Source organism: Podarcis filfolensis (assembly GCF_964270895.1).
Source record: "Podarcis filfolensis genome assembly, chromosome: 2".
Classification (NCBI taxonomy): Eukaryota; Metazoa; Chordata; class Lepidosauria; order Squamata; family Lacertidae; genus Podarcis; species Podarcis filfolensis.
Genome location: NC_139605.1, coordinates 15,383,666 through 15,401,945, shown reverse-complemented (window position 1 = coordinate 15,401,945; position 18,280 = coordinate 15,383,666). Strand labels below are relative to the sequence as shown.

At 43.0% G+C, this 18,280-nt stretch overlaps 1 long non-coding RNA gene across 1 annotated transcript; it reads left to right on the top strand.

Annotated features, from left to right (window-relative positions):
* The first annotated feature begins 2,121 nt into the window (after window positions 1-2,121).
* LOC310757343 lies at window positions 2,122-12,133 on the top strand. Its single transcript, XR_014545076.1, has 4 exons — window positions 2,122-2,498; window positions 6,950-7,060; window positions 9,071-9,169; window positions 11,379-12,133. It is a non-coding gene; the product is annotated as an uncharacterized lncRNA (long non-coding RNA).
* The last annotated feature ends 6,147 nt before the right edge of the window (window positions 12,134-18,280 follow it).

Below are 18,280 nucleotides of genomic sequence, written 5' to 3'. Positions count from 1 at the left end.
ATGACTTCCCTTGATTGGGACACTATACTTCTGTGGATGCAGCCTAGAATAAGATAACAACAACAACAACAACAACAACAACAACAACAAAACAACAAAAATAATAATAATACTTTACTATTTGTACCCCACCCATCTGGATGGATTTCCCCAGCCACTCTGGGCGGCTTCCAACAAAGATTAAAAATACATTAAAATGTCACACATTAAAAACTTCCCTGAACAGGGCTGCCTTCAGATGTCTTCTGAATGTCAAGTAGTTGTTTATCTCCTTGATATCTGATGGGAGGGTGTTTGCAGTCTATGAATTTATTGTATCCAAATAAAGGGAGAGTGGAGGAAGAAAGTCTTGGTGTTGGCTGCTACAATCTTGCAATGTTTAAAGGATGAATCGACGAACCAGACCGTGAAAATTTACGATCCTGGTATTAAGCTAGTCACACCTCCATTTGCACTACCAGGAAATCGCAGTTAGGCAGGCAGCCACCCAACTCAACCACACCCTTGTTACCTGCTTGGCTGGTTCAGAAGGGGCCTGCTCACTCATGCAGAAGCGCTCTGAGCATTCACTATACAGCTAAGTTTCCCAGTGCTGGATTCCTCCACAATGCCTAGAATGCATAATGGAATTCCATGCCACAAAAGTTGCCCCATCCATCCTTCTGAAAATTGGCTGCCCAGATAAATTTGTGAACACCCTTCAGCTCCTCCATGGTAATATGACAGCAACAGTCGCAGATAACAATGGCTCTCAAAGTGAACCATTCACAGTGGGATCAGGTGCATACAGGGTTGTGTTATTGCCACAACTCAATTTATTATTTTCATTGCCATGATCCTGTCTTCCAGCCTGCTCTCAGCTGTTCCCTTGGTAACCGGCCATCCAAGATCAGAGGGAGTTGGTGCTGGCAGCTCTGGCCTCTGCTCAGCCTGCATCAAATCTAAACCTCTCTGTTCCTTCCCGTATTCTGCAGCTGGCTGTAAAGTTCCACTTGGAGCTGGCTCGTTCCTGACAGGTGGGTGGGGCTAGGGGTAAAAGTGGGTGGAGCAAGAAATATTATTGTAGTTCAAGGATACATTTGAGCCAGCCAAAAACAGTCTAGGAGGGTGCAAACCTCTTTGGAGGTTTATGAGCAGAGACTGGATGGCCATCTGTCATGGATGCTTTAGCTGACAATCCTGCATTGCAGGGGGTTGGACTAGATGACCCTCGGGATCCCTTCCAACTCTGTTGTTGTTGTTTAGCCATTTAGTCGTGTCTGACTCTTCGTGACCCCATGGACCAGAGCATGCCAGGCACTCCTGTCTTCCACTGCCTCCCGCAGTTTGGTCAAACTTATGTTGGTAGCTTCGAGAACACTGGTAGCTTCGAGAACAACCATCTCGTCCTCTGTCGTCCCCTTCTCCTTGTGCCCTCCATCTTTCCCAGCACCAGGGTCTTTTCCAGGGAGTCTTCTCTTCTCATGAGGTGGCCAAATATTGGAGCCTCAGCTTCAGGATCTGTCCTTCCAGTGAGCACTCAGGGCTGATTTCCTTCAGAATGGAGAGGTTTGATCTTCTTGCAGTCCACGGGACTCTCAAGAGTCTCCTCCAACACCAGAATTCAAAAGCATCAATTCTTCGTCGATCAGCCTTCTTTATGGTCCAGCTCTCACTTCCAAACATCACATCAGCTAGGATAGTAATAGCATCTAAATTCCAGTCTTCTTCCACTGTCTTTTCTTTCTGTATAAATTGACATTTATTCGAATTGAGTTTTAGAGAGCAGGTTTTTATGGGAAAAGCTCTGGTGGGCGGGCGGGGGGCAGGAAAGGTGCTTGGACATAGACCTTTGAAGCATGGACCATGCCTGGAAAAACTGGAGGCAAAGTAAGTGTGGATAAGCCCATAATCTGTATGGGTGAAGGATCTGAAGTCTGTAGCTGCAGTTGCTTGAGTCACTGCAAAGGAGGGATATCCAAAGGGAAGTACAGCAGCTGACATGATCAAGGACCGCTCCGTCACCAACAGTGTCGTGTTGCATGTTCACAACTTGGACATGTGTTCTGTATCAGTAGCAGGAAGTACAGGTGCCGCAGCTTCTCCCTCCCTCCAGTCCCTTTCCCAATCCAGTCATCTGACTTCTTCCCCAACTGCTGTGATGCACACTTCAATTCCTGCTCCGCCAGAGCAGATCAGGAAGGAGAAGCAGATGGAACCTGCAGGCCAGATTTGGGCCCAGAGACGTCCGATGCCCACAGGAAGTTTTAACTAAGAAATAAACTTGTCAGACTCCAGCTGAATGAAACTGGCAAACCGCAAGCCTGGTTGTGTAACTTTCCATAATTGCACAGGCCAGCTGTTTTCTGAACCTTGAGGAACTGCCAATTCCTTATTTAAAGAGTGTTGCGCCGGCAGCTAACAAGGGCTTGGAAAGATGGAAGATGAAGATGGATATATGCAAATAGATCCGAAAAGCCAGCAACAGCGCACCACACCACTTCCCAAGTGCACCAAAGGTATTGTTTGGGGGGAAAACCTCTCAGTTTACCTTTACAAATAAAGCAAAAAAGCAGGGCAGCGGTTGCAGTAACTTAACCATCACTTGTAAACAAGATTTAGGAAGTGTTGTTATGAACTTCTTCCATTGGATTCTCACACACACCTCTTAAATGTTAAAATGTGGAATGTGCGTTGCATTTGATATGTGTGTGTGGCAACGTTTTGAGTGTGTCTTCATCTCATCTAGCAAAAAATGGCATTTACAACAGGGCTTTAATTGTGACTAACTAGTTCACTTGGTCGTAATGGGATTTATTTGTTTGCCTGTTGGTTTGTTGCATTTAGAGCACACCTTTCTTCCAATGAGGTGGTGTCGCAGGGCCAGATTTAGGTTTGATGAGGCCCTAAGCTACTGTAGGTAATGGGGCCCTTTCTATGTCCAGCTGTCCTTTGTCAACAACAAACTGTCACTGATTGTTGTGTTGAATATATGCTATACACCGCAACCCCAGAGTCGTCTGCAACTGGACTTAACTGTCAGGGGTCCTTTACCTTTACTTTTTAGACAACACAAAACACTGTTGCTGTGTGTAGGTTTTATTTTATTTGTTTTCTAATCTTATATTTTGGAAATGTACATCCAGTTCCCCCCCCCCTTTAAACTTGAGGTCTTTAGTCCATAATTTTCCCACGCGTTCATCTGAATGGTATAACCAAAGTCCTTTGACCATTTAATCATTGCTTCTTTAACTTCTTCCTCCTTTATTTTTGTTTTTTAAAAAAGGGCAACCAGTCTGCATGCAAATAAGGTTTCTGTGGACAATAGGATGTTGGCTTTGGTCAGGTTTCTGCGTCTTTGGTGGCAATTTAATAAGAAATTGGAGCTGTCCATCAGTTGTTGCCGGACTACAATTCCCATGAGCCCCAGCCAGCAACATCAGTAGTCAGGGATAATGGGCATTGTAGTCCAACAACATCTGGGTGGCATCTCATTGGCTATCCCTGAAGTAGATCAACCTTTGCTGCCACTTGTGTGAGAGATGTCTTTCTGAGATATACTTGCCTCCTGCTCATTTAGAAATTTCCTTTTCCACCTCAAATGATTCATGGCTCAGTCCCACCAAATGACATGATTATTTCATTATTTCCAACAAGGGTCTCAAATCAATGGGGCTTATCCCCCAAGTAACCTGTGCCAGCTTGCACAACTGTTCAAAGTAGGAGTTCTTGAGTAGTTAGTTCCTAATAGTGTAGCAACTGAAGAGTGGTGGAAATGTCTAGTTTACACCTCATATGCTTTTAAAACATATAGCGTATTTTTTGCTCTATAAGACACACCAGACCATAAGACGCACCTAGTTTTTGGAGGAGGAAAACAAGAAAAAAAATATTCTGAATCCCAGAAGCCAGAACAGCAAGAGGGATCACTGTGCAGCGAAAGCAGCGATCCCTCTTGCTGTTCTGGCTTCTGGGATAGCTGCGCCACCTGCATTCGCTCCATAAGACGCACACACATTTCCCCTTACTTTTTAGGAGGGAAGAAGTGAGTCTTATAGAGCAAAAAATACGGTAATAGCACACAGCTTAATTTCCTTATGTCTTCAGGCAAATACCTTTGTTGGGGGAAGTTGCAGGTGGGTGTCAAAACTACTGCTTTCCATCTTTTTCTTCTTCCTGATTATGGAGCACTTCCTCCCATCGGACCACATGGGGGACAAAGAGCATGTCAGGATCAACATCTGCTTGCTTGATACGCTTGTTTGTTAAATGTATAAACAGCCCACCCAGCAGCGTAGTGATCTGGGTGCTTTGCAAAACCAAAATTTAAACATTTCGTAGAATTGTGGAGCTGAAAGGGACCCCGAGGGTACTCTATTTTTTTTATAAAATATTTATTAAAGTTTTTAAAGGTACAAAAAGAAAAATCAAGAAAAACATCCTTTTAAACAAAAAAAAATGAAATACAAAAAAGAAAGAAGAAAGATCAAAAAGAAAAAAGAAAAAAATAAAATCCATTAAACAAAAAAAAAATCAAGAAAAAATACAGCAAATCTTCCCATTTGTTTTCTTTCATTAGCTTATTTCCCCGACCTCCTCACACCTCCCTTTTTTGTATTCTAAGTCAATTATACATTTCAGCAAATCCTTTCCCTCTTTTCAAATTTTTGTCCTGTAAGTTTATCTTGATATTAATATAAATTTACTTTCCCTCTTTTCACCAATTAACAGTCTGTTTTTTCTAAATCTTCGTAACATTTCTGCTAAAATCACATGAATTCATTCCAACATCATTCTAACATTCATTAATCTTACAATGCTTCTGTAAATAAACTTTGAATTTCTTCCAATCTTCCTCCACCGACTCTTCTCCCTGGTCTCGGATTCTGCCAGTCATTTCCGCCAGTTCCATATAGTCCATCACCTTCATCTGCCATTCTTCCAGAGTGGGTAAATCTTGTGTCTTCCAATTCTTTGCAATAAGTATTCTTGCTGCTGTTGTAGCATACATAAAGAAAGTTCTGTCCTTCTTTGGCACCAATTGGCCGACCATGCCCAGGAGAAAGGCCTCTGGTTTCTTCAGAAAGGTATATTTAAATACCTTTTTCATTTCATTATAGATCATCTCCCAGAAAGCCTTAATCCTTGGGCATGTCCACCAAAGGTGAAAGAATGTACCTTCAGTCTCTTTACATTTCTAACATTTATTATCGGGCAAATGATAATTTTTCACAAGCTTAACTGGTGTCATGTACCACCTGTATATCATTTTCATTATATTCTCTCTTAAGGCATTGCATGCCGTGAACTTCATACCTGTGGTCCATAACTGTTCCCAGTCAGCCATCATAATGTTGTGTCCAACATCTTGTGCCCATTTAATCATAGCAGATTTCACCGTTTCATCCTGAGTATTCCATTTCAACAGCAAGTTATACATTCTTGACAAATTCTTAGTTTTGGAATCTAACAGTTCTATTTCCAATTTTGATTTTTCCACCTGGAAGCCAATTTTTTTATCCAAATTATATGCCTCCATTATTTGATAATAGTGAAGCCAATCTCGCACTCTATTTTTTAATTTTTCAAAACTCTGCAGTTTTAATCTGTCTCCCTCTTGTTCCAAATTTTTTCCCAATATTTCGGCCATTTGGCCTCCATATTGAGCTTTTTCTGAGCCTTCGCTTCCATTGGTGACAGCCACCTTGGGGTTTTATTTTCAAGCAAATCCTTATATCTTATCCAAACATTAAACAGTGCTTTTCTGACAATATGGTTTTTAAAAGCTTTATGTGCTTTGACCTTATCATACCACAAATATGCATGCCACCCAAAAACGTTGTTAAAACCTTCTAAATCCAACACATCAGTGTTCTCAAGAAGCATCCATTCTCTCAGCCAGCAAAAAGCGGCTGATTCATAATAAAGTTTTAAATCTGGCAGGGCAAACCACCTCTTTCCTTAGCATCGGTTAATATCTTAAATTTTATTCGAGGTTTCTTGCCCTGCCAGACAAATCTAGAGATATCTCTCTGCCACTTCTTGAAACACTCCATTTTATCTAATATTTGCAATGTTTGAAACAAAAACAACATCCTTGGCAATACATTCATCTTTATCGCAGCAATTCGGCCTAGCAATGATAGCTTCAGGTTTGACCATATTTCTAGATCCTTTTTCACTTCCATCCAACATTTTTCATAGTTATCCTTAAAGGGACCCCGAGGGTACTCTAGACTAACTCCCTGCAGTGCAGGACTCTCAGCTAAAGCATCCATGAGAGATGGCTATCCAACCTCTGCTTAAAAGCCTCCATTGAAGGAGATTCCACAACCTCCAGAGGGAGTCCGTTCCACCGTTGAACAGCTCTTACTGTCAGAAAGTTGTTCCTGATGTTTCGTCGGAATCTCATTTTTTTAAAAAAATGTTTGAAATGCAAGGGGGCGATGTTATATTCCTACCCTCCAAAAGCAGGAGAAAATTGTCTCCCTCCCAACTTCACAGATGACAAATAACCATCTCCACCCCACTTTCATGGGATGCGGGTGGTGCTGTGGGTTAAACAACAGAGCCTAGGACTTGCCGATCAGAAGGTCGGCGGTTCAAATCCCCGCAACAGGGTGGGCTCCCGTTGCTCGGTCCCTGCTCCTGCCAACCTAGCAGTTCGAAAGCACGTCAAAGTGCAAGTAGATAAATAGGTACTGCTCCGGCAGGAAGGTAAACGGCATTTCCATGCACTGCTCTGGTTTGCCAGAAGCGGCTTAGTCATGCTGGCCACATGACCCTGAAGCTGTACGCCGGCTCCCTCGGCCAATAAAGCGAGATGAGCGCCACAACCCCAGAGTCAGCCATGACTGGACCTAATGGTCAGGGGTCTCTTTACCTTTACCTTTACTTTTACCCCACTTTCAGCTCACTTTTCATGCAAGGCAACTAACGCTGGACTTCGTCTCTAACTTCAATGTTACAGGTTCTTCCTCGAATGTGTGGTGGAAAGTCGCTTTCAGCATTGCTCTGGCAGGGAATGTTGCTCTGGTCCTTGTTCTTATTTTTCTTAGTCTTCCAAGTAAGAAGATTCCAGGTAAGGCTTTCAGGTTTATGTGTGGGATGGGATTTTTGGGGGGGGGGGTCATGCAATGAATACACAGTTGTGATATATATGTGAAATGGAACCAAGCACCTCTCCCTTGCTTTCCCCCCAATATTAATAAAATGAAGTTTTGTTTTGGAGCAAAAATAGTATTCATCCCATTGCCCAGATACCTAAAGTGTTCTGGGGTTGTCAGTTTCCTCACCACCACCCATGGTGCTGCCAGTTTCCTAACCCATCAACTTCTGAAGCAATGCAGAAGGTTCCACATCCATTTCCTCCTGGTGCAATTATGTGGCTCAAACTGGATTATGCAGTCAAAAAAAAAAAAAATTTTTTTTTCTTTCCAGTAGCACCTTAAAGACCAACTAAGTTAGTTCTTGGTATGAGCTTTCGTGTGCATGCACACTTCGTCAGATACACTGAAACAGAAGTTGCCAGATCCTTCTATATAGTGAGAAGGTGGGGAGGGGTATTACTCAGAAGGGTGGTGGGAATGGGTGGTTGGCAGATAGCTGAGATGAGCCTGTTGACGGCTCTTAACGACTGCAATAGGTCTTACAGGAAAAAGCAAGGTATCTGAAAAGAAAGAAAGAAAAATTTTTTTTTTTTTTTTTGGACTATGGCAGACCAACACGGCTACCTTTCTGTAACTGGATTATGCAGTGCATCTTTGTGGTGGTGCTGTGGACGTGGGTGGTGCTGTGGTCTAAACCACTGAGCCTCTTGGGCTTGCCAATCAGAAGGTCAGAGGTTCAAATCCCTGCGACAGGATGAGCTCCCATTGCTCTGTCCCAGCTCCTGCCAACCTAGCAGTTTTAAAGCATGCCAGTGTGAGTAGATAAATAGGTACCGCTGTGGCGGGAAGGTAAAAGGCCTTTCTGTGCGCTTTGGCATCCGTCACAGTGTCCCGTTGCACCAGAAGCGGTTCAGTCCTGCTGGCCACATGACCCGGAAAGCTGTCTGTGGACAAACGCTGGTTCCCTCGGCCTGAAAGTAAGATGAGCTCCGTGACCCCATAGTCGCCTTTGACTGGATTTAACTGTCCAGGGGTCCTTTACCTTTTACCTTACTATTATAATGCATATTTTCTAGGGGAATGCTTGAAAAGCAATTGTCTGTTTCAGGGGAAATACATACTAAATCAAAATTCAGATTTTTCTTTCTTTCTTCATTCCTTTGTTATCATCCTCATACAACAATATGATTGAATGCCAGTAAAGCTGAAATGGAGCAAACTTATCCCTAATCCCCACATAGACAGGAAAGCCAATCAAATTTAGGGTTGTCTCTAACTGATTTCTAATCAGAGGAGAGCCATTGAAATTAATGGAACTTAGCAAATCATATGCATTAATTTCAAAAAGTCTACTCTGACTAACATTGGGTGCAGCCCTTAGTGTTGAATTTTTTACTGTTAAACATTGGGGGATTGTCTCTTCTACCCCACAACTCAAAGCAGCAACAATAAATACAATGCAAAAGTTTAAAAGGCGCAAGGAGATAGGATAATAATATATTGAGGATGGAATAACAAATAAAGTGAGTAACGCAACAATAATAAAAATAATAGTAGGTAAAGAAGATCACACACGGGTGAATGGAAGTACTGGGCTGTGGGGGAGGGAGGTGAAGGGATTAATTGAAATTGCTAAAGACTGGTATAGGATTTAAGAGATTTAAATTTTCATAAAGATTCTATAAGGAAAGCAGCAAGAAATATCAAGTAAAGGTATCAGGGAGGAGATCAGTGTAAATGAAAACACGAGACTTATGGTTTTGTTACATAAGATTTTATTTTGGAGTTGTCTGTTTATTTTGGAGTTGTTTGTTGTAAAGAATGTATATTATGTGAATAAAATAATAAAGGATTAAGAAGAAGAAAAAACAATAAATACAGATTCCGCCAATAATGAGTTTTCGACAAAACTCTCTCAATGAGAGCAAATTACGAACATTGTAAACAGATGGGAATTCTCTAAAGTTGAACTGTTTTCTAAGCTTCTCAGGACGTTTTTGCCAACAAACCTCCACACAACCAGATCCGGAGTTGCCTGAAAAGATGTGTCCCTTGCAGCTCGGATAAGACGCGCACAACAGGTAACCCCCAGCCCTGAACTACACATTTGCTTCTCTTTGTTGTTGGTTTAAAAGCTCTACAAAATGTGGAAGTTAAACTGAGCCCAAAGTAGCCTCATGACTTACTGAAAGTCACTGACAGTGCAACTTCATGCATAGTTACTCAAAACTTCATGCATAGTTACTCAAAAAGTCCCACCGTGTTCAGCATGGCTTACCAGATAAGTATGCAGAGAATAGAAGCCTGAGTCTGAAAGTTGATAGTAAAGCAAGGCTTGTCCCTCTGCTTTTTCTTACAGGTGTTTTCCTCCGGTGACTGAGGGCTCACTCACACTTCAACTTGCCCTTTGCCTAGAAAAGAAGTGGTTTTCTGTGTTTCCCATGGGTCCAAGCAGTTCTGCCTCTGCCCTGCTGCCTCCCCCCACTCTTTAGTGCTAAATCAGAACAAACAGCAACCTGAAGAAAACCCGGTTCCCATTAGTTCTGATTTTGTGCTACACCACAGGTTTTCCTGGGAGAAAGCAGCACGGCAAATGGCAATGTGAATCAGCCCTGAATTGCCACTTAACATTAGAAATTAGGCTAGTATCCCCTAGATATGTAAGGTAGGAGTTTTCTTCTTTTTACCTGTTTTGGATTCCCCTGGGTTGGAGAGAGCATTCTGGGCAAAATTCAAAATGGGACGAAGTGGGGAAGGCATGAAGAGATTCATATCATTTAGGGCAGAGGCAGCTGCCCATGATGACAGAATAAAAATTATTTTAAAAAGCAGGTTCAAAGTTTTGGTCACCACTAGGAGGTGAAGGAGAAATTGAATTCTGTTTGGATTCAAAGGCAAACTTTCCAAAGCAATATGCAAACCAAAATACAGCCGTCCTTCAAATTTACATTTCTCTGAAGTTTGCAATGCAGTTTTCCTGCAAAGTTATGTGTATAAAAATACATACATTAGCAAACAAACAAACAAACAAACAAACAAACAAACAGAAAAATGTGTTATATTAGGGAGAGTTGCTTTGCAAAGTTGTGTAGAATAGGCAAAATTGCACACAAAACTATGTGTATATCAGGAGAAATTCACTTTTGAATTTTCACGATGACTTGTCTTGTTTCGTTTTTAAGAAATTTGCAGACTGATTTTGCAGAACATGATTAGGAAAATGAGAAACTAAGTGAACCTGAAATAGACTTCCTGAAAAGGCTACCCTCCTCCATTCAGAAACATCCCAGTATGGACGAGCCCCTAGTCTTAACATTGGTAGTGGTAGTCAGACCTCCTGGAGTTCAAAGCTTAGGGGGAGGGGAGAGAACAAATCAAGTTATTTGAAGCCTAATGTTTTACTACTGAAGCCCCACCCACCCCGTCCCACTATATGTTCTCTGTATGACTGTTGTCTTACATTATAAACTATAGCCTTTAACCATCCTTTAGGCTAATAACATACTCCAAATGTACACCATAATGTCACAAAACCATCCATGCACAAGAGGGAAGTATCAACAGGCTTGGGGGAACTCCAAGTAGGGGAACAAAAAATAAAATAATGAGACCTGAGCAGGGCCAGATTTAGGTTTGATGGGCCCTAAGCTACTGAAGGTGATGGGGCCCTTTATATGTCCAGCTGTCCTTTGCCAACGACAAATTGTGACTGTTTTTTGTGTTGAATATATGCTATATGGTAATTTATGGACCCAATAGGGGGCCTACACAACACAAAACACAGTTGCTGTATGTAGGTTTTATTTTTTTATCTTATATTTTGGAAATGTACATCCAGTTGTTTTTTCCTTTAATTTTCTTTGGGGCCCCCAAGAGAGTGGGGCCCTAAGTTATAGCTTGTTTAGCTTATACGTAAATCTGGCACTGCTTGCTCAGTGGACACAGAATACTGACTGGCTGATTGCAACCCAGAACAGGACATCTGCACACTGAAACAGATGGTTGCATGTCCCACTTTTATTTTATATTAGAGAACCTAGTATCTCTTTCATAAAAATCTGAATTAATTATGACCTGATTATTACCTGCTTCCAGGACTGTTAATAAAGTGGGTTCCCTCCCCCACCCACCACCACCAGCAGCTTAAGAGTGATAAACGTAAATTCATGTTGACCTCTAACTGGAGGGCTGATAATAATAATAATAATAATTTCTTAAATGGCTGATAAAAGCAAGCCAACGTGCAATGGGTTATGACTCCTTTCCCTCTCTCCGCTCTTTTCTTCACAGCAAATCTGACTCTGGATCCAAGCACAGCTCATCCCCAGCTCTACGTATCCGAAGATCTGAAGAGTGTGAAATGGAGAGGCATGAAGCAAAATGTGTCTGCTGGTCCCTTGAGATATGACGTGATGGCCAGCGTCCTAAGTCATCAGGGCATCAACTCGGGAAAATTTTGCTGGGAAGTAGAAGTGGTGGAAGGGGGCAGTTGGTGGGGTGTGGGAATCGTGAGGGAGGATGCAAACAGAAATGGGGCAATTCTCCTTGCACCAGAGGGGGGGTACTGGGCGGTACAGCGTATTGATGGGCAGTACCAGTCAATTACTGACAATCCTAGGACAAATTTGTCCTTATGCCATCACCCAAGTAGGATCCGTGTTTCCCTGGACTACTCGGAGGGCCTGGTAGCATTTTTTGACGGTGATACTGATGCCCATCTCTTTACCTTTCCGAAAGCAAAATTCTCTGGGGAAAAGGTCCATGCCTGGTTCTTGATTTATGGGTGGAATGGGGAGCTCACAGTCCATCCATGAGAGAAAGGAGAACCCCAGTGTTGCTCTTCTAGGGTCTGAAACCAGTCTCTATAGCTCTGGAAGGCTCTCATACAAGAATATACTTTATAGCCCAGCCACTCAACCACAGACTCATAAATACTAAGGAGGTATCACTCATGGCATGGCTACTTGTCTACTAGACCCACACAGAAAAAGTGCTATTTGAAGTTCTGTTTGACATTCTGAATAAATGCCTGGTTTTTATCCCAACATACAGTTGCACAGGAATACTGGTCAAGCTGCAAAATGTTTGAACTACTTGATGACTTTGAAAGCCATCCAGGGCCCAGATGCTAGGCTTACTCATGTCCAGTGCCAACACCAGGCCTCCACAGTGTTTGCAACCTGCCAGGTATACTTAGTGACCTGCTAAGTGCTTGTTCCAAACAGGGAGCAGGAAGTGTATGAAGGCTCTAGTGGGCTTCCATACATAGCTAACAAATGATGCTCCATCTAGATTAGGGGTGGTGTGCCTGTAGCCCCTCATAAGGTGTTGGGCTCCAAGTCCTATCAGTCTATGGAGGACAGGCTTCTATTTGAAGACGTCCTCTATTTGAAGGGCTGTCTGTTCGAAGGAGAAAGAGCCCTAAGAAGGAAGAGGAGCAGGGACCATGAAGTAGCCTATCAACAGAGTCCTCACCTGCACAGCAGATTGAGCAGGGACATGGATCACCTGCTCCCAGTCTTCCCCACTAGAGCAAGGTGTAATGCTTCTCAATTTAATAGGGGAGCAGGTAGCACTGTGGTCTAAACCACTGAGCCTCTTGGGCTTCCTGATCAGAAGGCTGGCGGTTCGAATCCCCACAACAGAGTGAGCTCCCGTTGCTCTGTTCCAGCTTCTGCCAACCAGCAGTTGAAAAGCACACCAGTGCAAGTAGATAAATAGGTACCACTGTGGCAGGAAGGTAAACGGTGTTTCCATGCGCTCTGGCTTCCGTCACGGTGTCCTGTTGTGCCAGAAGCAGTTTAGTCCTGCTGGCCACATGACCGGAATGCTGTCTGTGGACAAACGCCGGCTCCCTTGGCCTGAAAGCGAGATGAGCACCACAACCCCATAGTCGCCTTTAACTGGACTTAACCGTCCAGGGTAAGGTTACCAGACATCCCCATTTCCCGGGGACAGTCCCCAGATTTACAAATCAGTCCCCATAGAAAATCCATTGAAGTTGAAAAGTGGCCTCAGATTCATTGAAAAAAATCTGTTAACCTTAGTCCAGGGGTCCTTTACCTTTTTACCTACCTTTTTCAATTTAAATTTCTAAACTTGCACCTATATGCAATTTTATGCAAATCAGTATCATCTTTGTCTGGTGACACATTTCCTCATTTTTTATAAGGCATAAGCGGGCCCCCTTTATCAGCCCTGAGGTGGCACTTGGCCAATGGTCAGGGAGTTGAAGCTGCCCAGAGTGGCTGGGTGGGATAATAATAATAATAGTTGTTGTATTTATACCTCACCCATTTGGCTGGGTTTCCCAAGCCATTCTGGGTGGCTTATGGCATATCTAAAAACATAATAAAAACATCAAGTGTTTAATCCTCCTGATACAGGGCTGCCTGTATTATTATTCTTATTATAAGTTCAGCTACAGCTGAGGGGCATGGGCTCCCTATTTCTGCACAAGGGTATAAGCTGGACTCCACCTTTGTTATTTATACATTGTAGTATGCAAAGTTCCTTGTAATTCTCATCTAATTTAGATTCCTAATAACCCAGTAAGGCAGTTGACTTGCTATCATTTCCTGGGGGATGGGATGAGGTCAGAAGATGGGGAATTCCCCATAGCCGCTTGATGAAATGGAGAATGACTCGATGAAAAGCCAGTTCCTTCTAGCCATGTCTGCTCTCAACGGTGACTTGAAAACCTCCAACTGGGTTGACTTCCAAGGAAAAAAATAGAAGCCAGAGGTTCCTAGACTCCCAGCGCTGTCATAAGATCTCTTTGCAAACCACAAACACGTCCCAAGGTCCCTGTTATGAGGAAAGAAACAGCCTTGAATCCCAAAGCGAAGTTGCTGAAAGTGAGAGAAAGGACTTTAAAAAGAAAAAAAGAAAATAGTTTTTTAAAAAAATAACAGAGAGAATCTAGAAAGCACAAACTTCCGTCCACAAATGGTCACTCTGTGGACCCCGCAGCTTTGCAAGCACTGTGCAGGCAGAGGGGAAAGTGCCATGGAGAACATAAAGAATTAGGAGGGCAGGTTCCAGCCCTTACTGAGACAAGGCTGTTACATAGACTCTGCATATGTTTCCGACTACAATCTTCCTTTTCCAGGAGCTTGGAAAACTTGCAAGTTCCTTATATTCAGAAACAATCTGTTCAGAAAAATCTGAGCCCCAGAAGCACCTCTGAACAACTCTTTGTAAAATGCACTGAAGTTTCTCCTTACAGTCAAGCGGTGTATACATTTTATGAAATAAATAAACAAGTTGCAACACCATTTTTCTTCTTCTCTGTGTGATGAATAACCAGGGTGATGCTCCTGCTATGTGTGCAAGCCTCTAAGTGCCACACAGTGTTTCCTCTGCCCTTGTAAAGGAATCTGTTCTTCAGTGTGGCATCGCCTACTTCCTGGGTCTGCTCTGAGGTCCTAGGAAAAGGACATTTTCCCAACACTGGTGCATCCCTTCACCCCAACAGCCTTCATAAGTCATCTTCGAAAAGTATCTTATTAGTGCGTATAAGTTTTCATTTAATAATGACCATCTTCGAAGGAGGGGCTGTTGTCGGGCAAAGAGGTGGGTGGTAAATGTTGCAACATAAATAAACATAAATCTCATCTGCCCAAATGGTGCATGAAATTACTGGAAGGTGGGACTGTGCTCCTGGCCTGCTCCCCCCAAAAAAACACCAGAGTCCTTTCTGTTGGGGATAATTCAGGCAGAAATTCCCAGGTGTCAAAAAAAGTTTATTTATGTATGCCACCACTGCGGCCCGTGTTTCGTTAGTCCCAAAATGGAAAATGAGCGAGGTTCCAACCAAGGAAGAATGGCAACTTAAACTGGTGGAATATGCGCAGCTATCAGATTTAACATATAGAAGAAGAGAACATAGCTGTCAATGTTTCCTTTTTTTTAAGGGAAATTCCCTTATTCCGAATAGGATTCCTTGCAAGAAAAGGGAAAAGTTGACAGCTATGGAAGAGAATGAGAAGCACATATGCCTATGGAATATATGGGTGAAAATTGTGTATACTTAAAAATGCTGGCAGCATTAAGATAAATTCAACAGCGTAAATAAGTTTTGATGGATGTAACAATGGAATACTGAATGGTTTAGCTTACATAGAATATGCAGGGGTGTATGGTATGCAAACTGAACCACGGAAAGAGAAGAAGGGAAGTCATTGGTTTAAGGTTGTTTAAACAAATATTCCAAAATGTAATATATATATATATATATATATATATATATATATATATATATGAAGTTGGCTCCACCTTTAGATGCTCATTAGTTGCTTCCCTGTAGGCTTCCACAGTTAAGAGGCACCAGAACTCACCATGAACATCTCCCTCATTCTCTTAGAATGGCAATGGTGCCCACCTGAGAGGTGCCGGAACTGAGTTCCTGTGGGTTCCCCCTGAACAAAAAGCCCTGCTTCCACATAATAGGAACAGTGTTCAAATGGAATGGAATCCTATGTGTGACTATTGCAGGTGACCATGCATCCACACTGAGTTCATTTATCTTACAATACTTCAATGACCTAAATAAAAAGTCACTGATTTCTCTTCTCTGTCTACACCCTGCTAGAAAAATCCAATTTCATTTAATTCAGGAAATCTTGTGGAGTTGCACAGATGGGATTTTCCTTTACTCTCCACCCTGTTGTTAATTATCCTGAGTAAATATTTTGGACGCTAACTGACTGAAGCAGGTAGAATTTCCAGATAGGATTTTCTGAATGGATGAATCATACAGGATCACTTGGATAACAACAGTGATTGCTATCATATGTAAGCAAATATCCATGGCAACAACAACTCAGGCAACATGAACAGCCCTGAAATCTATGAATGAAGGTCGGTATACAAATTTAATTAATAATAATAATTTAGAATTTATAATGATAATAATAACCACTCTTGGGTTGCTCTTTTGAAGTTTTTATTATGCATTTTTACCGTGATTTTATGTTGTGAGCCACCCTGAGATCTGCAAGTATTGTGCGGTATACAAATTATTATTATTATTATTATTATTATTATTATTATTATTATTATTATTAAAGCTCCATTGCAATGCCAACCCCACTTACATCATTCTAGACAATAAAGGTGCGGCCTTTTTCACCCCACACTTCTGTTTGGTCTGTTTTGTACCTTCACCTTGGCCTGTGTGTGTGTGTGTGCAGACTTATGCACCTGCCACGTGAATTATGTAATCTTCACCACTGCAAGCTACCATAGAAGCCAATTCCAGGGGGCTGTGAGTGCTTGGGCACCCACAATAATATAATTGTGAAGACTGGGCACCTACAAAGTCAATGAGAAAAGCCAGCAAGCAGCAGCAACGTTGCCTCTGAGAGAGTAGCAGTTCAGCTTCGCCCTCCACAACCACCGAGCAAGGCACCGTTTTCGGGTGGGGGGGACTCAAGTCTGAGCATCTCCCCATGGAAAAGGGTGCCTCGCTGGCTGCAGTGAGGAGGAGGAAGAGGAGCTGGCAGCAGCCACTATAACATAAACATGCAATGTCACACACCCATGCCTGCATGTTGGGGATCCAGACACCCACAATCCTGGGGGCAAGTTGGCACCCCTGCAAGCTACCAGAGCTAGAGAGCTTCCACAAAGAGGCAAAAAGGTCAGTTTTAAAGTATGCCAACGTAACAGGTTGGAGCAGGGAGCCAATAAGAGCGTTTCCACCCCCATCGTTCTGCCTGGACACTGAGGTCCAGCGCCGAGGGCCTTCTGGCGGTTCCCTCACTGCGAGAAGCCAAGTTACAGGGAACCAGGCAGAGGGCCTTCTCGGTGGTGGCGCCCGCCCTGCGGAACGCCCTACCACCAGATGTCAAAGATGAAAATAACTACCAAACTTTTAGAAGACATCTGCAGGCAGCCCTGTTTAGGGAAGCTTTTAACGTTTAATAGATTATTGTATTTTCGTGTTTTGTTGGAAGCCGCCCAGTGGCTGGGGGGACCCAGCCAGATGGGATGGGTATAAATAATAAATTATTATTATTATTATTATTATTATTATTATTATTATTATTATTATTATGTTTTCCATTTCTCTTTGTGGCCTGCATCTTTAATAGATACCTGGAGTGCACCCACACACTGAAGCAACCTAAAGGCTTCTCCCGTCATTTGAATAAAAAGGCGAAACCAAACAAGCAGCCTGTGAAATAGTTGCCAGGCCCGAATTCTCAACCTTGATTTTTCACGAATCATATAGGGACATAGTAAGTCGATTAACACAGAGCCAGACCATTGGCTCATTTAGCTCAGTGCTGACTCTCCAACCCGACCTAGAGATGCTAGGAATGAAACCTGGGACCTTCTGCGTGCAAAGCAGGTGCCCTATCAGTGAGCCACAGCCCTTCCCCAAGGCATTTGGGGCACTTACCTCTTTGCACTTGCACAGCGCCTGCTGCCAGGAAAGCCCCACCCTTGTTACCTGCTTGGCTGGTTCAGAAGAGGCCAGCTGAGATATACAGCAGAGCATTGAGCATTCGCTGCTCGTTCAGGTTCTCAAAGGCTGGATTCCCCGAAAGAAAATGCTTTCCATGCGTTGTACATTGGTACCTCGGGTTACATACGCTTCAGGTTACATACGCTTCAGGTTACAGACTCCGCTAACCCAGAAATATTACCTCAGGTTAATAATAATCATAATAATAATTTTTATTTATACCCCGCCCTCCCCAGCCAAGGCCGGGCTCAGGGCGGCTAACAAGCAATAATAAAAACAAGTTGAATGAATACAACTTAAAAACAGGATTAAAATACTGAAACATTAAAATATTAAAGTGCAGCCTCATCACAGGAGGAGAAAGGAAAAAGAAAAAAGAAAGAGGGGGAGGGAATCAAAATGGCTCCAAGCCAAAGCCAGGTGGAACAACTCTGTCTTACAGGCCCTGCGGAAAGAAATCAGATCTTGCAGGGCCCTGGTCTCATGAGGCAGAGCGTTCCACCAGGCCAGAGCCAGTGTTGAAAAGGCTCTGGTTGAAGCTAATCTAACTTCCTTAGGGCCCGGGACCACTAGGGTGTTGCTATTTATGGACCTTGAGGCTCTCCGTGGGGCATACCGGGAGAGGCGCTCCCGTAGATACGAAGGTCCTAGGCTTAAGAACTTTGCTTCAGGATGAGAACAGAAATCGTGCTCCGGCAGCGCGGCGGCAGCAGGAGGC